The sequence below is a fragment of the Hippoglossus stenolepis genome, chromosome 7 (assembly GCF_022539355.2).
Source record: "Hippoglossus stenolepis isolate QCI-W04-F060 chromosome 7, HSTE1.2, whole genome shotgun sequence".
Classification (NCBI taxonomy): domain Eukaryota; kingdom Metazoa; phylum Chordata; class Actinopteri; order Pleuronectiformes; family Pleuronectidae; genus Hippoglossus; species Hippoglossus stenolepis.
Genome location: NC_061489.1, coordinates 5,057,186 through 5,083,746, shown reverse-complemented (window position 1 = coordinate 5,083,746; position 26,561 = coordinate 5,057,186).

Sequence of the window (26,561 nt, the reverse complement as noted above, 5' to 3'; positions counted from 1 at the left end):
AATGCCACTTATGTCTCTAACCCTGTATCTGCTCTTGGGGTTCTTTGTAACCTACTGTGAACTGTTTAAATAAGTGATTTATCTCTTTTTGCAAGAACTACCCCCAATTGAGGGAAATGATCAAGTGTCTGGCAGCATAAATCAACTGCCCTGCCACTTAATCAAATACAGTAAACTACAGGACTATATTTCTTCCGCTCCACCACTTAACCCTTGCCTGATTAAGAGCAGTGGCTCGATAAGGGTACCCGGCTGAGGACAGGTCAGGTTTTTAGCTTCCTGGTGTCAATAAAAGACAAAAGGTGTGTTCGAGATGGACTTTGTCGGACTGTGTCTGACTTGAACCGGCGACGCGAGTAAAAAAAACACAGACGTCAAGTGGGACATGTTCTACTTCTTGTAGCGAGACGAGAACAATGGTCGATCTTGCAGCGTTTGCTTTTTTCATTGCAGATGAAATGGATGTTTAGGAAATCCCCATGTTTTTGAACGAAGAATACAATGAACAAGTTGACTGAGAACTTTCTTTCAGCTCAAAATGTAATTAACTCGAGTGTAAAGTGACCTGCATCATGTGACGTGTAAGTACACAGAGGATGAAATTCCTCACATCCTCCTCCTGGAGAGAAATAAGCAGAGATAACTTTTTTTTCTTCTGTATTAATTACCACAGACTGAAACAAACAGATACACTGCCAGCTTCACACAATCCCATGTGTATAGCATCAAACACATCTGAATTCTTAGAATGCGTGTCAGTGAAGCCTTCAGCCAATCATGACGTCACAGAGGCGTCCCAAGGCTGCTGCAGCTGGGGGAGAGGAACAGCACAGTCCGACTGCAGCCGGCTCGCTCCCTGATGTTTTAAGTGCTGGATGAAGTCGGACACAAACTCTAACCAGCATGCATTGTGTTAAGACCAGCATGCACCGCGCTAAGTGAATGCACCTAATGAGTTTATTGCATGTAAAGCATGTGTCCCACCTTTAATCTGGACTCTGAAATCACCTTTTCAAGAGCCCAGTGAGATCATTAGAAACACATATAAGCTGAACCAAACATAGGACTCCCCAAACCACTATCACATTTGGGCAACACTGGCTTCTGTGTAGAAACTCAGAATGAAATCAACACAGTTGACGAGACATGTGAACCTTTTGCAGTTTGATCCAACTGCTATTAAAATTCCCCTTTCAAGTGCAACTTGGGTGGCAGAGTAAAATTGGGCTCAGTCAACGTCAGGTGGCGTTCAAACCTCCTTTTGTGAGAGCCCAAGGCTGCATCAGCAACACCCTAATTGATTTAATTTGGGTGCAAATATATTGTTAATTCTTTTAGAGACACTTATGCCAATGAACTGATACATTCAAGCGAGTAGTTATATTGTTGGATTTGGGTTTTTCGGGGGGGCTTACAAATAATCTAATGAGGAGCAATGATTGGATTGTTGAATTTTGCGGGAGAACTAATGCCCTGTAGATAAAAACACAATTAAATCAGGTTAAATGAACAATACTGAAATAAAACATTATAATATTGGAGATGGTTTGGGTAATGAGAGAGCTGCTGCAGCTAAATGGCTCTGATGATGTGTTTTAATGGCTCTGCTGTATCTGCACGTCTAGTCAGCTGGACAGCCATTTGGATGAGTGAATGACACATCTGATGCCGATCTGCTGATGGAAGCACTTCTTCGGTGCTCTGCCTTGCTCAACAAAGGCTGTTAAGCCTGATTCTGTGATTGAGCCTGAATGCCTGCAACATACACAACATAAAATAGCACATCCTGTAAGATCACATTTTTGCAGAGTACTATTTACATGTAGTTAGGTAATGACAAAGTATGACACAAGTTTCTTGGCTTGTTTCAGACCATCACAGTTGTCCCTTTCCCATCCAGGATCAATGCAGTTCAAAAAGGCGCTTGTGCCATCACTGTGTTGAAATGAGTGGTGGTCAGGTCCATTGTTAGTGCACTGCTGTCTTCACTGCAGTGGATACTGATGCTGCTTTTCGACCAACAAAAACCTGATCAGTGGAGCAGTATTTCACCACCATTTTAAAGGTGAATGATCAAGATATCAACAGGAAAGTCTCTGCCCTAAATCTTAGCCTCATGTGCTATGGATGCATCCACTGCAAATAGGTCTGTTATATTACCTTTATCTAATCCGATTATCTCATTGACATCTCGATCTTTTTTTTTGCAAAAGATGCCAAAGTACAGCAGAGAGTAAGAAGAAATAAACCCAGCTATACTTGTGTATTGATCATTTTACACAAGCATCTGGAGCTCCAGTCATGGACCTTAGTGTTGCTGCTCGACGTAACATCTCTCTTATCTTGATGATCTGCTTGCTTGTGATTTATTAACAACCATCAACCTTAAAAGGCTGCTCCAGCAGTCTAGTATTGCAATTCCACAAAGTTGAGGGACAGACGAGGCTGAGATGTCCTGACTTGTAGTTCCTCATATTGGTAAAACTCCAAAAACTCCAGCCTGGTAACGTCCATGTCAGCAGATTATAACGCTGGCTTTCTGCTGAAAAGCTCCAGCTGAGATAACAATAGAGACAACAGAGAGTAAACATTTTTACACAACCATGCTCATAACCCTAAGTCATACTTCTTGTAATACGTTAACATATTTGTATGTGTACATCTTATTTCTAAAATAAAAAGCGGTTGTGTCTGTCACTGTAGTGAGTGCAGGAGTACAGACTGCATTATATAAAGACTCCCTCCTCTGAAAAAGAGCTTTGTCTGGTGCAAAACAAAAAGAAAAACTTGTTTTTCACTTTACTCCTAATGTCATGTTTATAGTGCGCTGTACACCAACACGAACACAAAATCCATTATTTCCAGCCATTGATCACTTCATACCTCCTACATAGCAGATTCACCGAGTGGTATTCAGCGGATGACTCAGTGAGAGACTCTAAATGGATGGAGTGGAATATAATGATCGTTCACTGTAGAGGAGGCAGATGGAACATAATTTAACAGGTTTTTTCTTTAATGGCAGAGCGTGCCCGTAACCTAATGAAAATAGGTCTCTTCATCTTGCCATAGATAAAAGACTTGTTTCTGTAGATTTTCCCTTTTTGCTTTGGGTATCTCGTGTTCGTCAATATTAATTACCTAAGATGAGAGAAATGGCATGTGTACATTCTTTTTCAAGGTGGATTTGCTGCTTCAGATCACATGCAGCTCTTTGTAGAAATATTCCATACAGACACAGATCACCATAATTAATTCATAAATGTGAGTCAAATGAGTTTCTTAGTCAATGAAGGATGAGTTATTGATGCCTTCCACTGATGATGAGCCAGCTCCGAATCCGGAATTCTCTTTATAATTCAGCTCTATGATGCCATTCAATTACAGAATGAGTAAATGCTAGACATCACGAAAACCATTTGCATCACTCACTGTAATGGGGTGCAGTGGTAAAGATTACTTAAAGCTACTATATATGTTGTCATTGAGCAGTGATCTGGTCCTCAGTTTAGTGATAGGGTCCCTCCGGACTGGTACTAGATGAATCTAAGGGGGCCATGAGGAAAACACACAAAAAAAGAAATTATAATATTTGATTGAGTCAGTTTTGGTTTTGTAATTGTGGAAGCGCACTACAGAATTCCTTTTCTTGACAATGATTGGGTCCATATCGTAATTCGGCTTATTTCTGTTTTCAGTTTATTTCAATAATTTGGTTGCCACAGTGATATCGTAATGATATTACAAGCAGCAAAGTGAACCTCCTCATTGCTGATAAAGTCTGAGATGAAGTATGCAAGCAATCCTGCTGCTGCTTCTTTTTCTTTTGACAAATGTTGTCTTAACTTCTTTTATTTTTCAAACTTCAAATGAACGGAACAATGGTTTCCTGCTGGATGCTGTACTGGACGAGACCATCTCTTTATATCGGGGTAAGTACTGGTCCTTTGGTCTGAGGCCCCTCTCACGCATCTTATTTAGATTCAGACTAAACTGAGATGTATGCACTTTTGGACCCAACAAGGCAGGCGTGAAATCCCCCTGAAAGCATCTGCAAAGTTTAGAATGATGAATCATCTTTGGTAGAACTACAGCCAGACATCTGAAACATGGCAGAGAGCACCAGATAATGCTCTTTTGCATGTCTATTCTATTTTGTTGTGTGTCCCACCTGTGTCATCGCATCGCCGCCTCTCTTCTGTGTATCTGTCTGTGCCCCCAGTGCTCTTTGTCAGTACATCTGTTCCTCTCCCCAGTGTTTCCTCGTGCTGCTGTTCTCTTCTCCTTCAGTTTTGCTTGTGCTTCTCTTACCTCATGCTCCACAGTGTCTCTTGAGTTTGCATCAGCCTGCATCTGCCTGCCGGACCTTCTGTAAGACTGATTATATCACATTCAATTATCTTCACTTCTCTGAAATAACCACTTACACGATGAGCCAAAAAAGATTTTCATCAATGCATTACATTTTGGGAGCTTATGTGTTTGCTGAATAACATCCAAGTCTGAAAGCTATCTGTAGAGTGGAAATACAAATACTGTACTAAGTACAGTACTTGTGTAAAGGTATGTTCCAATGCAGCTGAGTGACATACGTGGTGCAACGGTTCGAAGGTAAACTTTAATTGTTTATTCTCTCAAACACCCAACAGTAAAATAGTTGTATGATAGTTCATCGATGGTTTGTTTTTGCCTCCTCTGCAGTAAAAATGTTTCCCCTCAGTAGCTAAACATACAGTAGCTGTGGCCAATAACAGTTTTCTTATACTTGTGAGGGAGAATCATTCTTAAATGTATGTTGTTAAAATGGAGCAGTAGATGAGTTAAGGCAGACTATTGCATCAGCTGCTCGGCTAACAGCTGACCAGTTCCATCCAGGTTAATTCAGGTGTACAGGATGGACTTTATTCTCTACATGCCCCTGATGCTGCTGATTAAACTAGGGTCAGATGTTGCTCGTTGTTCTGCATTGGTTCTCCCGGCAGAACGGTTGTCGCTGATTTGATCCTTTGTCATGTCCCACAAAGAGCAGAGCCTTTTCTTCAAATGTCTCCCGCTATTAGCTAAATGACAAATTCCTCTACACAACTGTCACTGATGATTTTCCTCCATGTCTCTGCCAAATGGCTTTACTACTTAGTAAAATCTTCCATTTGGCTTCGAACCCACAAAGCCAAGGTAATGTATGACAACATATTTAGCGAATATAAAGACTATAACACAAAGCATCACTGACAGTAGTGTTATGGTAAAACTAGGGCACAAGTGTATTAACTACTTGCTCAAAGTGTTCAGTGAATACTCATAGCATTCATTAAAACAATATCTACAAACCACTCTGTGTATCTCTAGCTATTTAAACATTCTTGCAGTTATTCTGAGAAGCTAATGGTTGCTTATTGTGCCACGAGCTGCCAAAGCCATTTTGCATAATTTGGAGCCTTTTCAACTGAAAAATTGTAATGGTTGCACTCTCAAACAAGGAAACATCAATTTGATGAAATAAACTATTCCACTAAACAAAGTTTTTTGTTTTTATGCACACAGCCAACACAATGTTACCTTCCCTGGCCAGTATCTCGGCTCCGAACCGTAGTTGGGAGCCGGTAACCAGCCGTCCTGACCACTCCGTGAAGAAGGAGGAGGAGACATTTCTTTACTTTTTAATGCTGCCACTTTATTTTCTCGCTGTACAGCAGGAGCATCATTCACATCACGCTCTCGGTGGTCACACACTGGTCTCTTTCCTTAAAGGGGCAGGCCATGCCTGCAACAACAATCAACAACCACATTTTAAAATGATTTAACAGCCACAAAACAACTGGTGAGATGAATATGCTGGCCAATGAATACACTTTAAATACTTGGACGAAACAAATGAAACACTTGACTCTGGGTCATAAACCAATCTGTTTCACTCCATGGTCTGCTTCCCTCAAACCACCACTTAGGTTCATTTCTGTCCACATTACATCTTAAAAGACATTTACTAAAGATCCTAGTTCATCTATTGCAGACAGTCTGGAGACAATTGAATTCCAGTCATAATAGTGAAAATCTTAAAACCCCCCAAATTTAATTTGTTGTTCTGAAACCTGTCCAGTTCTGAAAAGATGTATTTGGCGAGGGTGTGAATTGGATTTTCCATTTTCCCCAGATGACATAACACTGAGGAGAAGTAATTTCTACACAGTACTAGTTCCTTTTGGCACCTTTACAGTGGGAGCCATTAATCGCCCTTTGTCCACTGACTAAGAGGCTCAGCAGAGCAGTATCACTATATTAATTAGAATGTACAGGGCCTGCTTCGAATGTAAAATGAGTTAATTAGTCCGCATATTCACTTCAGTCCAGCGCTTCAAGTGCAAATGTCCTTTAGAATTAAAAGAGTGGACACATTTGATATCTGCTCTGTTGCTTCCACACAGCTTCTACTGCAGCTCTGTCCTTCTTCAATTATTTCTCCTTCTAAGAATCTCTTTCCACAAAAATCTCTATTCTAGGTCCATTTATTTCCTTTTTTGAGCTGTCACCTGCTGTACATCTAATGGGTTTCATCATTGAATGCGTCTGACTCAGGCATACCTATGTGACCTGAGTGTGGCCCACAAGTCATATGGTAAGAGGTGGCTATATATCAGAAGGAGCTGGAGTCCCCTCGCTTGACTCTATGATCAGTCATGGTTCCCGGTTTCGACCCCTCTCCAGCGCAGACACTGGTGGTAATGCACTTGAAATTGTTTGATGACTACCAATAGTGCCTAGAGATGGAGGAGTTGTGCACTTTAGCAGTTTACTTTGGAGTGAGACAAGAGGTGTATCATCGTTACGGGCTCCTGCTGACAGCACTCCATCTTTCAAAGACGGGGTCTACTTCTGTCTCACTTACAAAGATCATTCAGTGTTTGAACTGATCAGGAACTGGATACAGCGGATGCCGCATCTCGGTGCAGTTTATGTGTTGAAACAGCTGACGTTCATCATTCCTGGTTCATGATACAAACATTACATAACATTCTACACTCAAGTTACGCTTAAATGCTCATTCGGGTCCTGTTAACCATACCACAAGGCCTTCATGAGCACACAAAGTTTGCTAAGTTGTCATAAATCCAAATGTTGATTTGTTGTATTTACTGAGCAAACACATGATGCAGTAGGAAGTGAGTAAGCAGACCTTGAGTAGAGTTTCGTCAACTGTTGCAAACCAAGGTCAAGAATAATCTGTTAAGCCCGTGCCTCACTTCAATGGCTTGCTTTTCATTTCTGTGTCTATGTTAACAAATTAGTGCTGCCAAACCGGCTGCGGTTCAGCAGTGGAAGTCGCCCTGCACGCCGCGAGATTCAAGGTCTCGCCGAGTTTTTCTGCAGTTCACAGATAAATAGACAGAGAAAATTATCCTTCAGCACAGTTTCAAGACTTATCTGTCAAATATGTCACGAACATAAATGTTTGCAACACTTCCTGTTGCCTACCGTTTCTGTCAGGTTTTTATTGTGAAATATTTGCAGGAATGGAAGATGCACGGTTTCATACTGTCTAGTACTGGTATTTATTTGAGTTCACAGGACTACTAGTAAATAGAGTAGTTATACCAAAAACCTCAGAGGCTCTGTTTATATTAAAAGTTAACGTAAAGAACTTCAGGTGATGGACCGTAATCTCTCTCTGTCTCTCTCTCTTTCTGTCTCGCACACACACTCACATGTAGGGTCATTTTCAAGGTAAACCCTATGTCAAAAAATAGCAAACATGGCAGTAGCAGCACCGCTGCAGAACCGCGGCTGTATCGCAGCCAGTGTGAATAGGTGTCAACAGCAACACGCAGCCGTTCCGCAGCTCAACCGCAGCCGATACCTACTTGTGTAGTAAAGTAAATCTTTTCCCCTCTTACAGTATTCAATGAATGATAGGGGCCGTAAATTGCAGCACTCCCTGTAACGATATTTTATCATGAGGGTATATATTTACACTACAGAGTACAGTAAAATGTAGGGATGTCTTCATCAACACTATCGTTAATACGCTATCCTGTCTCTGCTTGATGCATGTAATTGAATGGTGAAAGAGTCCACAAATTTGTAATGGATGGGAGCAAAGGGTCAAGCAGAAATCTGGTACCGATCACAGCTCGAGGAAGTCCCACTGCCTGTTTAGACTACTGTGTTGAGTCTGTGTACATTGGGTGCGCTTCTTTACGTGCTTGCCGACACTTACTGAACACTCACTTCAATGCCTCCTGCTGTACTGAAGCTTCAGCGTTGTCCCTCAGTTTGCATAGGCTAAAAAGCATCTGCCAAATGAGCGAATGCAAACACTTACTCTGTCTACTGTTTGGACTCTATTGTAAAAGTTGATGATAGCGAGCTGAATCTCAGTCTTTGCAGTGAGCAGCTGAAACACTACAATGAGCAGATCTACAGTATCTCTCAACTCTAATTTACCTATGATGTAGCACATTGGTGAAGACCAACCATCTTTTTATAGGATGCTAAGTCACTGATCTGTCTGGCCATTCAACTTGCCGTCCATAGACTGGACCCAGCATAAGCTAAAACAAGCTAGGCAAGAAGACAAGTTACCAACTCTATCTTATTCTCTGCTTTCACCTTCTTTCTGTTCTCCCTTTCTTTGTCTTGTCAACGCCCACCCTCCCCTCTCACCCACTTGTCCTCCCTTGGTAATAGCACATTAGTTTGTGGGACAACAGTCTGTACAAATTAAAGCATATGGCACATAATATTTACACGTAACGAGTGCCGCCATGCGCAGAAACCAAATTATGAGTGCCTAGTTTTGTGGCAGCCCAATAAATATTTTACCCTGTAAAAGTATGGATGACGCTTGGGTACAAGGGAGCCACCTGTTCTTGTCTGCTAAATGATTTACCAGATGTCTCGTCTTCTTTCTGTTTTGTCTTTGGTTGTCCCCTCATTCATTTCCCTATTTCCCCCAGGTCCATAAGAGAGGGCGGGGTGCAACCAAAATAGGAGATTAAGTGGAGGAAGCAGAACATAAGATGTAGTACGCTGGGACGTGTCAAATTGATTTAGGAACAGCAAGGGTGAGCATGAATGAGATGCAAAACTCTTCCTGTGTACTCTTCACACTCTGTGCCACTGCCAAATGTTTTTCCCCCATTCACTGAAGCTGTTAAATCCACCGGTGGTGCTTAACACCATACATCACTGCCTCTCATATTGTTTCAGGTTTCTCATATATTCTCTCATTTAATACGACTTGTGTCATGAATACAGTTTTACATGCAAACAGTGCAGACGTTGCTTTTATTTTAAGATGATGCCTCTATCATTTTGAAGCAAAGTTTCAGCAAGGAGAAACTAATGTTAAGTGGAGCTGAGGAGGTGTTAATGCACCATAAGTGCTTCACAGGGTAATGAAAGTGCGTGATAAATTATTATTATTGTTGTTGCTGCAGTTGTGTTTAAGTGACAGGGACCAGGAGAAGGAATATTTAGTGGAAGAAGGATGTTGATGAGAGTGACATGAAGAGACGCTATGCCATCAATTAGGCCTCAGGGTTTCAGTTTGTGACTGTCAGAGGTTCATAACTATGTAACAATTAGTAAGTATATCAAATATATACAATCATCTATTTGATAACAAACAGTAAGTACTGAACCAAACCCACTACCTGCAATTATCTTCACAGCATATTTGTACCCATTCCGTGTCTATCAAAAGCTAATACATTGTGGTACTTTTTACAAGCAGCAAATCCACTGAGAACGCATTTACCAATGCCAATTTTCTTTGTGATCAATTTTGATAAACTAGCTAGTTCGGTCATGGTTTATTAAGTGAAGTGTTCAAAGTTGGTGTCAGTGACTTTCACAATAAAAAAATCCTTGCATCTGATTAGGCTTCATATACGCTGATTGAGATGTTAAAATAACATTTTAATCATTTTAAACACACTTTAGCTGCTGCCCACCTTTGTTTATTTAATTTGTACCCATTCCCATACCCCTGAATTTATTATAATATATTTCAACCCAGTGCAGGACTCCATTATGTAGTAAATAGGGGGTTGGTTTCAACCAGCCCTGGTTTAACATCACTTGCAAACTTGTGCTGGTGACGGTAAGTATAGGTTTACATGGAGCCTGATATTCCAATTATGACTGGTTTAAAAGCCAAAACGGAATAAAAATGTTTCACGCTTCTAGCAGAATAAACATGTCCAAACCAATTGAAATTTCAATCTGTTACAAGCGTAGTTCCAACGTTTTAATAAACTGATCAACAGTAAAATACCATATGAATGTCTTGAAGTAAATGTGTGAGGAAGTACATTTCTCCACTTGCCAAATGCCAAATGGCAGCTTCCAAGCTGAGCAGGTCATCTGTGTTTGTTTTTAATTAAACTTCTTAAATGACTGAAAATAACTGGATAAACTGACGGGAGAAAAATGACCTATTCTAACAAGTATACAGGAGAATAAAAGTGTTATTGTGCTCAACTTCTACCTTTCATTGCTCCCAGTAGGAGAAAGCATGACAAAGGTGCTTGATTAAGAGCAACACAACAATGGCAACTACTTCGATGAACACATTCGATTCCTGTTCCGGGAGCTGGTCAAACACATGTCAAAGACGTGCCGAATGCGTGACGTATTCATCACATTTCCATATGTCACACAGCTGGTTGGATTAAATGAATTAGTGTATGTAACTAACCTAACCCCCCCCCCCTCCCATGTCAACAATCTCCAATCAGAATGAAGAAACAGAATGCAGGTACTCAGCTGAAGTGACTGCACCTTATGCCATAATTTGGCTTTATACAACAAATTGAATGGAATTAAAAACTGAATTGAATTCAGTAACTTCCATAAACTATATGATCTCTGAAATGACATATTAGACATGACAACCTGTAAGATGCTATCAGACTCAGCAACAGTATTAAACCAATATTAGTCAGAGGGAGTAGCTACTTATTTATCATCATCTGAAATGAATTAAGGAAAAGAGTTCAACAGAAAAATTATATAATTCAAAGTCAACAGTGTGTATGTTTCAAGGGGAAATCAACATTGGAAACATTCTATCTACAACATGATTTCACGCCAACAAAAGCTTTGTGCAAAGGGATATAGAGCAGCTGTAGTGTCAGCAGCACATGGGCAGATACTTAAAGACATCCAGCAACTAATGTTGATTAAACTGTATATATGCATGGTCATGCATGTGAATTTACATCTCACACACAAATCTACATATACTGTCTGAAAAAAAAGGTAGACAGCCAGGAGCGCCCACACACAGACACACACACACACACACACACACACACAGATCAGGCTTCCAAACAAAGAGAGAGATAGAATTTTGACATTAAGCGGAAGAGAAATAAACAAATTCCCTCCCACTATACCTGGGATTTGGGCCAACACACACACACGTACCCACACACGTACACACACGCACACGTACACACACACACACACACCATCTGAGCCCTCTTGTATGAAACTCCTGTTCTCCCAAGAGGTAGACAGAGGGTGTGTGTGTGTGTGTGTGTGTGTGTGTGTGTGTGTGTGTGTGTGTGTGTGTGTGTGTGTGCTCCCACTTCCTCATGTCTTGAATATTTCTTTTTTTCCTGTTCCTTCCTCTCCTTGTTTACAGTGCCTCTCCTTCATCATTCTCTCCCCCTGCCTTTAAATCTGTCCTTTACCTTTCTTCACTTTGACTCCTCTCACCTCTTTCTGCTTTTAGTCCAACGGAGGTCATCCTACTTCCCTGGAAGTAGCAAATGGAAAAATGAATAACTGGTATTACTGCCACTTACATAACAGTTAATGTTACCCTTTATCTGGAGTGCAAATCTGATGTAATGTCAGTATTTTATGGAGTACAATTTTCGAGAATGCATAATCTTTGTCATTCAACCTAATCTAAACCTGTATTATTCACAATGTATTATGTCCACATTAAACCAAATGTTTTCATTTGAAAAGGTGCTCAAAACATTACAGGAAAAAACTAAGTGTTTTTCTTAACCCTCCTGTAGTTTTCATTTCAGTTCAATGTGAGACACTAAATCAATGAGATCAATGCGCCCAGGCGATGCATTTCTGATATTCCAATAATCTGAGTCAAATACATGATCAGCTATAAAATGATGACTGCATTTTTCTGAGCATTACAAAGCGTTAAGAAAAATTCCTTCTATTATCAGAATGTGATCCATTTAGTCCAATAACATTTTCAACGTGGACGGTTGGAACGTGTGTGAGAGAAATCTTGCTGGGGGAAAGAATTATGGATTTTTTTCTGGAGAGAGAAGACGTCTTAAGCAGAAGAATAAATTGTCAGTACTGGATGCATCAGGGAGACTGGAAACTCTGGGTGGCTGCATACCACTAGTCTACATGTCAAGCTTCTCTGTTTGTCAAATATACCTAAACCTTAACTCGTCTCACCGAACCATTGATGAGTCTTTTCTATCTGTCACTGAGAACATCAGAGATATTATGTACGTTCCTCCAATTATTTATTTGGCCTCCAAACTCTACCTTCAGTCTTACAGATACTGCAAAAGAGATAAGGCAACTATTTGTTTTATCACAAGTGTGGGGTTTATTTGAAAATGCTCCTTCTGCCTTCTGTCTTACTCTGTACTGTGTCATCCTAGGTAGGAGGGGCATGGAAATAGGACAATGCATACTAAGTGAAAGATGACAAAACTGAACTATAAATGTCATCCATAAACATCTCCATAAAAATTAGTATGCTCTCAACTGACAGAATCTGGACTTCAATGCTAATTCTCTATGGGCCAAAAATGGAGAAAGAAACATAGCAGAGGCTTTTTTAAAAATCAGACTCCACCTTTGAATAATCGCCTTAGTAGATACAGTACATGGAGGTAATGAGTACATTTCCCATATCTCAACAATGCATGATGTGGATCTGTGTAGCAACCAATTTTCCATGAATCCTCTGGAACTGCACATTTGCTTACATACAGAAAAGACTGTTGCAGCCTCGACCTACTGTACTCAACATTAGCATGCGTTTGAGCTACGAGCTAGCTGTGCATGTACTGAGGGACATAATTTAAGCCCATGTAATATCCACACAGAAATGTTAAAGACAGCATAAAATTTACGACTACATAATTTAGAGTTTTGTCAATAACATGGTGACTGGGCCGCCTGCTCTACCGGGTGAGCAAGCAGAGGTCAGCGGAGGTAAACATGGAGGCTTGGCCACACGTGCAGTGGCTGCAGGTTTGCTTCCGACCCGGCACATTGCAGCATGTCCTCCTCACTCTCTCTACCCATTTAATGCTTACTATCCATAAAGGCAAAGCTGCAAAGTTAAAAATGAATAATTAAATAAATAAGGTGCAGACTTTAAAGAGCTTAGCAATGTGGTTCATTCATTTTCTGAATAATTTCAATTATTAGCCATAATATTGTAACCATCCAAGGGAATAAACAATAATACAACTTTATTTATATGGCACTTTTCAAAAAACAAGTTTACAAAGTGCTTCATAAACATATAAACAGAAAAATTACATACACAAGGTCATACAAAGTCTAGTCAAGAGAAATAAAATTGAGTCTTTAAACAAAATGGGAATTTTCCTTTCTAACAACAAGGTGAAAATCATAGTGTTGCATAGTTCCTTCACTCCTACAATAATTATGTACACAGTCCTCTACCTTTACCTCTCATCCAATACTGTCTTTGCTGTATATAAAGTGTTTTATGGTCATGATTCATCTTGTAGCTGGTCGGCCTGGCTCCAGGCTTAACACTCTCTATCTCTTTCAAGGATTTTTGAAAATGTCAATGGGAAATTTAATTCCCAAACTTGAGCCGTTCTAAGACTGGGCGGTCGCTGTTATGCTCTTCATCTGTCTACCTAGTTTTTACAGTTCACTGCAAACATCCAAAATTCAATTAGTGCAGCACCTCAAAGCTCTTGTCATGGAGGAGACGTGTGTGAGACACTATCATAACTCTCCATGACTAAAAAACGATTTGGCCTTTGAATGTTTTGCCGATTATCTTGATAAGACCAGGATGTCACTCTAACCTTCTTTGTTGCTTTTGACAAAGTTAAGCTACTAGTCGTTACCCGCCTTCATGCTAAACAAGTCAATCTCAGTTTAAGTTCGGTAACCCTAACCCTAACTCAACTTAATGTTCTTGAATGTATGAGATACAAAGGATTACTATTATTGGCTGATTTAGGAAGATGTAACATTTTGCTGTTACCAATATACTGATCCATCTTCATTATCATTTATCTTTTTGGATTTCCTTAATTCTAGCATCTCTTTTTAAGTCATCCTCTCTCCTCCTCTTGTGGACCATCATCTTATCCTCGTCAGCCCTTTCACAAAAGTAGATTCTCAGCTTTTCTTTTTTGTTCACCTCTCTTTCACCCTCCTCTCTTCTCCGATCCCATCCCACACCCTCCTCCTTTCTATCTTGTGCTGGCTCTCTCCGCTCCTGAAAAGGTATCACCCTTTCTCAAGGATGTCCTGGATTCACAGACGCTATCACCATGGGGACCGTTACCGAGGAGATAATGAGCGAGAGCACTTGAAAGACAGATGGATAAAGTGCTGGTGGTAGAGGAGGGGGAACTCCTCGGTTTTCACGTTGCCTACCCTGGTTTGGTAGGACAACAATGCGGAGGGATTTTGGTGAAACAGACTAAACTGGATAGATAGGAAAATAAAGAGCATGGATGAAATAAAGCGTGACATGTACTGGTTATTTTTCTTTTAATGAAAGAGAAGCAATGAGAGAGAGAGAGAGGCAGGTAGGTGATGAAGCCAGATCTATATTTCAAAGGCTCGACTGTACATGAGGACTGGTGTGTGTTGGGAAGAAATGGAGGGGGTGATGGCAGAAAGATGAGAGGGACTGAAGGAGGAAAGAGGAGAGATGAGTTACATGAAGAGGACAGAAGAAGGATGCCATGATGAGAGCAGGAAGAGATGAAAAGGAAATTAGAGATAAGAGAATCGAGGATGTGAGAGGAGAGGGTGCGTCCAACTATTAAGGGAGAAATGGAAGAGAAGAGGAGGCAGGGGATGTGGCAGCAGGCAGGTGGTACACTTGACTGATATATGGGGCAGATATAGGTCTTTAATTAAAAATCGGATCTGCTTCAGTCAGCGTCATCCACCACTGCTGTGATGGAAAAGATAGAGATGAATTGAGTGTTTTCCCCTCTGAAGCTCATCATTTTTTATTCAATTATACATGGTACAGAATTTAAATTGTGCATTTTTTGTTATTATATCACTGCTATTATGTTGTCGTACGGTATCACAACATTCAGATAGTAATTACAAGCAGCCCGAGTGGGAAATGCTGTTAACCACTGAGCAGAATATTCAAAGTTAAAGATGTCTGGAATTTGTTGCAGCTACAATATTCTTGTCTTTGTGACATTGGCTAGAAGTGTCAAGTGGTACATCTAATTCAAAGGTAACATTAAATACTACTGATACAAACAATTACAATTTTTCAGCTTTACTTGTTAATGAACCACTACAAACACATAACGCAGTAAAGGTAGCTTGTTAAGGCTTTACCAGTTACCATCTATTATTAGATTATCAGAAGCAAAGTCATGATGTCACATGCTCATTCAGCACGTTGTTTATTTATTTATTTATTTTCTTAAATAAGCATGTTCCACACAAACAAAGCCTTTGGGATTTTTACTAAAATCTCCCATGAAAAAAAATACAAGCTTTGGAGCATGGATGATTATTTACTTATATTTAATTTCAATAATAAATTTGAGTAATTTCAATATATTTTGTGTAATTGACTTGAATTAAAAATCACCAACACCATTTTCTGCAGCTCCACATTTCTGTTCTCGACACATCTTCTGATGCACTGACTTAGACACATCAGCATTGTAGCCTGTAATCATTGTGTGATTTGGGTCTTACAACAGACTCATCCAGGTTACCTGACCAAGGTTGATCAAGCCTTTAACTGTGTTCAAGTGGTATTCTGTTGCCCCCACTGCCCCCCCCTCTTCCACCAGAGCCACCTTAATGTTGGAACCCCACCTCAATTCCCAGCAGTTCCTGATAGTCTTCTATGCCGCCTGCAAATTCCTGTGAACAGTCGTTAAGCTGCACTTCCACAGCAATTTACAGAGCTGTTTACTGATGTAAATCCCGCTTTTTAATGCCATGTCAGCTGCCACCATTATTCATGGCCGTCCCCCTGCTTGTGTCTCTCATGCCCAGCATTTAGCCTATTGTAGGGACTGACCTGCAAACTACTAGTACGGTCTAAAAGTCTTACATATGCTCATCTGAACTACCGGGTGGCAATAAAACCTTCATATAATCACTCTGTGGTCACTTATTGTACATCATGTGAAGCTTCACCAAAGTACCAAGTTTTTTCAACTATTAAAGTCAGCACTTTAATATTTTTTTAATTATTATAGATGATATTGTAGATTACTGTACCAATGTTGCATTATGGCATATATGAGATTGTACTTGAACAGTTGGCTCTTGTATTGGATGTGGGAGATATTGGCAGGTGTCGAGCCATGCGCGACCTTGACATGGGCCCAATTGTTGTGGCCAGACAACTGGGTGGGAGCATCTTTTGGTCCAAGGCTCACAGGATCTACTGTTAACGTCTTGGTGCCAGAAACCACAGGGCCCCTTCAGAGCTCTTGTAGAGTCCATACCTTGGCATGCTGGAGCGGTTTTGATGGCATTTGAAGGTGCAACAAAATGGTTGACATAAGGTTTTGGCTTTAAAATGTATCCTATTAAAAATGACAGCACTGTAGGTGAGCTGAAAATACCAGCTGAAAGAGATAATTCACTGAAAAATGAAAATGCACTCATTATCTACTCACCCCTATGCCGATGGAGGGGTGGGTGAAGTGTTTGAGTCCACAAAACACTTCTCAGGGTTAAACAGCATTGCAGCCAAATCCAATACAGTTGAAGTAAATGGTGACCACTTATTCAAAGGTTAAAAAAAACAACAGAAAAAACATAAACGCCTCCATACTGCTCCTGTGGTGTTATCCAAGTGTCCGTAAGCCCCGACATTCAGACGTGACTCTTAACGGTGTCATTGTCACTATGTTTTTAGCCTAAATGTCCGCTCTCATCCTCTTCTGGAGCCGCGTGCACGTTTGCACACACACACACACACACACACACACACTGCACAAGCCTGCGACTCTGTGCTCCCCAAGCTGCACCTGATGACATCAGCGATACCCAGCAGTTACTGCAGCCATGCAGCGATGATAAGGCGCGCACCCTCGGGTGAGAGGCTGTGTGCAGTAGTGTGAGTGTGAATGTGAACACAGGAGAATATCAGAGGACACTTAGGTTTAAAACATGGTGTAAATGATGCAGTTTCGAAAATTTAAGACAATAAGTCAATTTACATTTTTTGGTGAACCATCCCTTTGAGTGCCGGTCCACTGCAAGCTACATCAATGAGAGAAAGCTTACAACACAATTCAAAACCAGAAATGTACTGTATGTCAAATGAAATACTAGCTCGGTACATGTTCATAAAGGAGTGAATATGGATATGAATAGCAGAGGATGAAAAATAGAAAGTGATTGCACAGAGGTGGGATTGAAGGCTACATAGGATTTAAAGATGTGGATCTGTGTGAGTGGGGATGAACAAGGGAGGTTGGAAAGAGAATGAATGAACAGTGAGCGTATTATGTTTGAATCATTTGACAGCACATATTCTCAGCCTCATGACTCCCATTTGACTCAACGGACAATGATGTCAGTGCCGTGGATAAGGAGGGTACCGATACCGTAAAGGAGACTGATTACAAGAGGGACGTGAATTGAGTTGCGGAAAATGAAAGCGTAGCGACGAGGAGAAGCTGCAAAGAGAGAGAGGGGAGTTGGAACAGCTAGGGGCACGACAGGAAAATGAAGAAAGGAAGTCACACGCTAAAGAGGGAGAGCTGGAGAACAGTGCAAGAACAAAGGTGGCTTGAAACTTTATTTCTTGACGACTATGTCAAATAGTTGAACAAAGCGTTTCATGAAAATGTATACTGCACAATCATAAGCTGCATGTGTTAGCAAGTCATTTTTTAGCATGTCAAGCTCCCTAGCTAACTAGCTCCTAGTGCTGCTGACAAGGCCAAAGATTCTAGTGAGTTATTAACAATAACAACTTTAATTTGTGGGGTTACAGGTTATTTTTGCATTTCTTTTCTTGTAATATATACAAACTAGCTTAAATTTGCAATAGCAGTTTTTACATTTATGAGGATGCAATAAACATGATCACAGATTGAGTCATCAGTCATCAACTCACTCACAGAGTTAACTTTAAAATAATCAGCAGACAATCAACTGATAACATTTTCTTGTCGGCCCTGAGCTTAAAGCGACAGGTCGGCTTTTGTCTACCTGTGATCACCTGTTGTGTCATCTCAAGGACCTGTTTGATAAATGTGCCGCTGCCACGTAAGGATGTAATGTCCACTGTCACTTACTATGGACGGCAGAGTTTGACAAATAGTCCACAGAGAGGAGGGAACATGCCGGGAAAGTAGGCAAGGTGCCACCAATGGTTGGGCTTTGATTTATAACTTCACCAACAAATATGAACAATTAAGAATAAGTGGAGTGGATACAAGATTTTTAGATATCATAAAGATCAACTAAACTGTAAATCCTTTGAGGGAGCATTTTCTGCCATCGTCACAAAAAGTACACATACATATATACATGTTTGGAATTTTAAATCAGTGTATTTTATGATTCTTGTGTCTGTCTGTAAATTGAAGCTGAAGTCACTTTATTCAGACATAAGGCCACGGTATAAAATGTGTTTTATACAGAAAGATAAAAAGGATTTGTCAGTTTTGCCTGTCTAGACAAGGTTAATTTGTTTTCCATTAACTGTAACTGGACAGGCGGAATCAAAGCTATGACATGGAGTCCTGGTGGGAACAGTGGCCAGAGGAAGGGCTGGGCTGGCGAGACAGAGTCAGAAATCGGTGTGCATGTCGTATTTTGCTGTGTTGTATTTTCATCTGCATGTTTAACCAAAGTGCTCTTTTGACTCGCATGATTTTTTAAAATCATATCTTACCTGGGTTGTTGTGACCTTACTCATCCTTTATTTTCTATGTCCTAGTTGTTTTGAGTCTGTTGTGAGGTGAGTTTTTAAACTAAACTCTGATGACCCTGGGAGCGCCACACCCACACTTTCTTCATCGACCTAATTGCCTCACAAGCTACTGGTGCACGGATGCACCGCACAATCTGAGAGGACTTTAACTGAGGCAGCGCTGAGGACAGAAGAGAGCATGCGGGTCGCAGCAGACTGAGGAGAGAACAGAGGTCCTCCCGAGAGCCACCAGCGACAGCCAGGCGACGGGAAGTTGCAGTGAGGAGACACAATTTCACTCAGGCCTGGGTTTGGCAGCTGGATATCTGCCGCCAAGGAAACCGTGAGTACGCTTTGACATATTGGGAAGGAGGGCACAGCGAGGCAGGCTTGGAACAGACGTTGGCAGTTTAGCAGTGGGGAAGACACTACTCTTTCTCCGTCTTCATTTCCCCCCCCCAGATCCGACAGCCACGGACCACCTCGGGTCGGCGTGCATGAGTGCCGTTGGAGTGACAGAGAGAGGACGTGGAAACAGGACGAGCTGCTGAATTGGAGATGGACTTTAAATGGGGTTTCAACTTAACTGTTAATCAGCCATTTTTAGTGTTTTAACAGGGCTGGGTAGGATTTTATTCTTTTTTTTTTTGCATTTTTATTAGTAATGTTAACTTAATACTTGAACACCGTGGATTTGGTGGTACCACCCTTTGATAAATGTTTTACATTATAATAAATTTGATTTGAAATTGAGTTTTACTCTCCTGTTTGGTTTTTAACTCTGCTCTCTGGTTGTTTTTAAGAACCTGTGAGCCTTTTCTGAGTCCCAGGCTCTGGCAATTCCTAGGTGACGTTGTTGGCTGTTTTATCATTTCTTAATTTAACAAATTAATAGTAAGTACAGCCCGGTTTTAATTACTAGCCAGTGCAATGCCCGTTTATGACAAGAGCCAGCAGGGAAGTAGTCCTCAGGTGGCTACACTACACAGAAGCAAGTTGTGGAGAGAAAGATCCTGTGGGCTGACCACTGGAGGTCAGACCAAGTCAATATTGTACCAAATCAGTTGGGGCTTGAGTTGTGTAATTTTGGCACAGTGCAACAGGAAATGCTTGAGGTCACTTACTCACTAGGTCACCCAGGGACAAAGGGGACAGAGGCAGGGGACAGAGGCAGGGGACAGGCTGAGCAGCAATAAGTCAAAGTAAAATATCAATGTAAATAAATCCAACCAAGTAGGTCCTCCCATTCTGTATGGCATGAAGGACACAACTTTGGTCTTCAAGTCTATCATTCTTTATGTGTTAAATTTCCAAATAAATGTTACGTGATCTTTATGCGAATATGTGTACTTCTACTTTTGTTACCTCAGTTTTCACTGGGTGTGAACCTCTATCAAGAACTTTAGAGTTTTCCAGTACTGGGGGTTCCACAGCTGTCATCCACTGACTTCACTCACACTTACAGTTAGCTTGACAACATAAAAGCTCAGCAGGTGGAGAAGGCGCGGCTGGTGACAGTGTTGTAGTTAGAGTGCGAGCGTGTGGCTGTTTTCTGAAGGCAGTGTGCACCGGTGTAAACTCGATACCTATTGAACTGTGTGTGTACAGGTTCTCTGTGTGTGTTCATCTGTGTATGTGTGTCCCATCAAGAACCCCAGGAACCTGCCATCTGCCCCCATTCTGTCACCCCAGCAGTGAAACACGTGTGCACACACACACACACACACGTAAAAAATTGCTCAGAAAAATCAGCTACTTTTTCACCCTACGATTGGGTTTTTGTAAATAGATACTCAACACTAAAATGTGAGCTGCAAATAAATGATATGACTGTCCTTTAATGAAACAGTTAATGCTGCTTATTTAAATCTTATTTATTACCAAATTAATAAAACAAATCTACATTTATGGTTTGAACATGGCTCATAATACCACCTAGTTTTTCAAACCGTCTTGGCAAATGTTTACGTAGAGTCAACCATTTTGGATGTATCTATGTATGACATTCATATGTATATCTATACATACAGTAGATCACACCCTGCAACCAACAACCGCTCGGAGGTGGGAATCTGGAGAGCGGTGTTCGTTTTCAAATCCCTGCAGAAACTGAAGACTCATTGTCCGTCATTCAGTGACGTCCCCCATCCTCTCCTGCCCCTTGGCTGTCTCTCTCACACAACGTTTGAACCGCTGGCTGGGACAGACGCCTGCTCGGGTCCACCGCGCTCCTCAGACACACTTGCTTCATTCCTGGCTGTCTCAGCACTGTCTCAGCACTGGCGGCTCATGCCAGTGATTTGAACGGCTCGGTCAAGACGGGTCGTCTTGACTGTCAGGAACCTCCAGAGGCGAGATACCTCTACTTCAAACATTTCTGTCTCTGAAGTGTGTGTGTGTGTGCTGCTAATGGAGTTGTTCCACATAGCTACACAACCTAGATTAAGTATCACTAATGAAATAGATTATTTTCATCGTGACTGGTCTTAAGACGTCTTTATCTGCTTGTTACTGTAATGTACTGTAAACAATTTTTCCCTGAATGTCTCAAAATATATGCAAGGATGATAAACTAATGAAAGACTAATGAGTAGTGAGATTATTTAGGCCAAATATGAACATTATTCAAGTTCAACCAGAAAACCTGAATCTAAATCTGAGCGGAGATTCAATTTGTAGAAAACATGTAGTGAAAATGTTTCTTAAACAGTAATCAGATCAATTTAATTGTCCAAGGGGACGTCAGGTGCATTGTATGCAGGGTTTTAATCATCAGTGTGGAAATGTTTAAACTTTTTGAATTACATAACATTGAGGGACATTGCTATGCATTTGAAATTTATCTTAACAATGCTGTTAAGATCTCCAACAAGATACCAAAGTATATATATATATATATATATATATATATTTATATACACACACTTGTCATTTCTGACAGGTCTGCTTAGAATTTGAAGAACAAAAAATACACCGAAAAGTAAAAATAATTCAGAAACAGTTGATGTAAGGAAACTCCTGCCATGATCTGCACACTCCACGCCTCAAAGGTTATTCATTATACTGTTAATAATTATGTTAAAATTCAGATCTCAGAGAGGAAACTTGTCCTTCTCTTTCTTAAGGCTACACACTTCCCCTCCTGTGATATTTCGTACCAACTGGTTTGTTGGGAATTTCACAAGTTCATCTAGCAGCTGCATGGTGCACGCTGCGGAGGCTGAAGCCAACGTGGAAAAAAAAGTGTTTCCTCTGCAAAAGCTGTCCTTTTGTTCATCTTAAAATCTGCACCCCCCCCTCAATTCACAGTGTGCTGCAGCTTTACACCCACACAAACACCTTACACCTCAACAAACACCCACATCCACCTTGACATGCACATGCAGGCCCAAACTCACTGAGGAAAAGCAGATTTTCTTTTAGGGTGTTTTCTATTTTCTTCACAATACTGGATTGCCCAGGAGATTATATCCATTGTTATGGATTGCTAGGTTTTTGCTTTTACAATTCAGTCACAAAATCCACAGTGATTTTTGGCACTTTATTTTTTTCCCTATAGATATCTTGTTTCTAGCATGCTGAGTTTGGTTTCTTTGTTCAGCAGGAGAAAAAAGGGGCACAGACACAGTTTGTTAAACTTAATTCATTTATATTAAAATGTTGGATTACATCTCATCTCACTCCAGCTTTTCTAATCCAAAGGTAAGAAGCTCTGACTTGATCTACTGTACATGTTGATAGATTCACCAGGATCACCTTGTAGCAGTCACCATGCACCATGCTTTGATTCAACATGAGTCAAAGATAAGGCAGCAAAGTCCAGTGCTTTTTCTTAAACATGCAAATACAGCACTATCAGATCAAGAAAACACTGATGTTAAAGGTTATATCGAGAAGATTTTAAATATGAATACAACAGCCAGAAGCTAATTCCTGTGTAAAGATATAGCAGAGTCATGGCGTCTTGAGTTGAGAATGAGGTCACACCCTCTGTGAGCGCTCGTAATCTGAGTTTGTCAGGATTTGTGATTATCGAGAAAACGTCAGGTTCAACTATGATGTTCTATGAGTTCTACAAAGCTGGTTCAGCTCTGACTGGCATGAATCACCATGGTAACTTGTGATGAGCCACTAACCTGCTCAAGAGCAGGTTCAGTTTTTAAATAACAAAAGTTATATCCTGCAGATCCCAACAGGGACAATTGAGTTTACAGCAAAGTGATGAATAATGAGGAGCAGCAGATATTTTTTATAGATGAGTAGAAAGATTTTTGCTGTTGCAGACTTTTCATGTATTCACTCAGGTTTTAAAACAGAGCTTCCAACAAAGAGTTTGAGTTTATCGCACTTGATAAATATATAATAACTGTTATAGTTTCAATTTAGTTGTACAAAGGTTCTTTGATTCCTGACAGTGCTACTCTTATTCTGTCACTACAGTTCAGAACAGCATGAGGAGAAATCAAATCGAAACCCTCTGATGTCTTTTATTAGAAAGAAATTCATCAGCAAAAGACATTATTCCTCATGATTATAAATGCACATTTCAGTCAGACTGACCTCCTCAGATTTTAGCTGCTTTTCTCTGCTTTGGCAGAAGAAACAGTGACAAATAATTCAACATATTTTTTACCCACATTGCATACTCATAATAATTTGCTCATCAACAGGGGGAAAAAGGAAAGAAAATAATCACTTGGACAAGTTTTAAAAACAAGCATCTCACTCTGCGGCTCAGACCCTGACAGGAGCATCAACCCGTGGACGAGACAGTACCAATCTATTTGACCAGTCTGCACGGCAGCTAGCTCGAAGATTTTTTTGGCTCTTCTGTGCACAGAGTATAACTTAATTCAGTTGTGCTCCTTATTTTGTGTTTAGAGGCTGTTTCAACAAGATTAACAACACCCATAGTCTGTTAGGTCAACACCTTGCTAAGAACAAAAGGAGACGGGAAAGGTGCAGCCAACAAAGTATTTCTTTTGGCTCAAGATGCTGGTGCGATATCAATCAGCAGTGAATATTGTATATGTGCTAAAAACTCTTACAAAGTCAATATATATATATATATATATATATATAGGCAAGTTGCTCTCCCTCTCCTATGCCTGCATCAGTGGCCAGTGGTGTGTGGCCATCCATAAAGAGTTTACTGCCTTCAGCAGATAGGCAGGATTCAACAGAAACTTGGTAAATACCACTTTAATTGCGCATTCACTCAACAAGCAACAGTTCTCCACTGCAGGGGTGTCATCCCCCACACAGCCACTACCGACTGATCACCTCCAAAAGTTAATCATCCGGAGATACTCTCCCAAGTCATATTTACACCCAAGTTCGGTGAAAATGAAGCACGAATGGAAAACATTTCAGATTGACTGACAATATTTCCGGTTTAAAAAACAATCAATACACAACAGTATCCAAATCTATATACATGTCATCACAGCAGAAAATATGACAACTAACTGACCCACTGATAAACTGGCAATATAATGCCATACTTTCTATGATGCTTGTTTATTAAAATGACCAGTACTGCTCCTGTTAGTGGTGTGGGGTATTATGGTTGAAACAAGGGGTTAATGGGGAATCCGCTATAGATTCAAGCCTGCTCCATGCTGCCTTTTACATTACATTTCATTTGGCTGACGCTTTTATCCAAAGTGACTTACAATTAGTGTGTTAAACATCTATGAGGGGCCATTTTTTAGGGGTTCAGCATCTTGCCCAAGGACACTTCGGCATGCAGATAGGGAAGACTGGAATCAAACCGCTGACTTTCTGCTTGGAGGACAGCCACTTTACCCCTGCCTTAATTCTAAAAACTAAGAGCTAAGAATCAGAAATGTGGAGACGTCTCAGCTGAACATTCAATTACACACCAGCCATGTAACCCTGCATGGAACCATAAGTTCTTACATATAAGTGTAAATGAGGCAAATGCTCCTGTTGCTCCCTCTCTCTGTGCAGCCGGCTCATGTTCTCTCTACTGAAATATCCCCTGTCCTCAGATTTGCTGCATGGTTAATTTATTGAACACATTAATGTAAATTTATTCAATAGAACAAAATAATAAAAGATACATTCTGATAAATGGAACTTCTTTCTTTGAGAAGGTGCCTGAAATTCCGGAAGTTGATATAATGCTTTAGTTCTGTAAGTTTCAATCCAGTTGACACACAGTAAACCTGGACGTTTTGACACCCATGGACTTCTGGGGCCCAGTAGTTGAGCTAAAATAGAACAGTGCTTCGGTCTCGGATAGTTTTAGGACTCCACTGATCTGTGTCATCATATCCCAGAGTTATAATGCGTTCAGTAATAAAATAGAACAGCAGGGAAGGTTAAAGTTAAGACCTTAAACTGAACAGGGAAATTAAGACAGGTCCCTGATGGCCTGGCTTTATTTCAGAATTTCATTACCTCAACAAGGCACGCCCAGAGGTCAAATACGTTTCATCAGCTGAAATGTGCAGCTCTGGCTGTCAATGATCGTAAAGTTACAATCGTATGTGGCTGCGATGTTGCCAGTGGAGCGTAATATGTTAAAAGGGTTTTTAAGTAGTTTTTCCTTACTCTTGTTGAGGGTTAAGGGCAGAGGATGTCACACCATGTCAAAGCCCTATGAGACAAATTGTGATTTGTGAATATGGGCTATACAAATAAAATTTGATTGATTGATATGTTACATTAGTCTGTTCGAAGCCATCGGTGCCTTTGTTTCTTGGGAAAAGGTTCAATAAGTGTGTGATTTTCCTTTACCTGCTGTCTCTGTCGTTGAAGGAGGGTTTCGGCTCTGAAATGCTAACAAACACGTACGGCTCTAACTGTCACTTTTCAAACAGTCCTGCTCAGATGAGCTCATTAAGACGGCTGTATTTCTGTTTTATTCTTTACACTGTGCCACTGTTCAGGCTAGTGAGCCGGATTTACTCTGGGGAAAATGACAGCAAAGCAACTGAGAGGCAAACTAGCGTTTATCGAAATTCACTCCCAGAGGCGTTTATTTGAAGAAGTTCCCTTTGTGTGAGTGGACATATCAAATTCAATAATGCTCAGCAAAATGCAGCTACACTCATGTGACTCTGATTCTGTCTTCTCTCGCTCTCTGCAATGTTGCCAGCTTTTTCTTTACAAAAAGGAGAGAGAAAGGGAAGAAAATGTCGGAACCACTAACACTGGTAGTCTGCCTCAGCTTTCCTGACATTGAGTGCAGTCATTTAATTTCCATATCAAAGGGGCTCTGGTGAAAATCTGAAAAACCTACACGAGCCAAGAAGTGCTGATCTGTCGCTCTCAATAACAGCACAGGGTAAAAGAAGAGGAGGAAGTGAGAGAATGGCCAAAAGTGAGTAGGTGAGTGGAGGAGGCAATGGTGGGGAGAAAAGTAACAAATATGAAGTGTTTT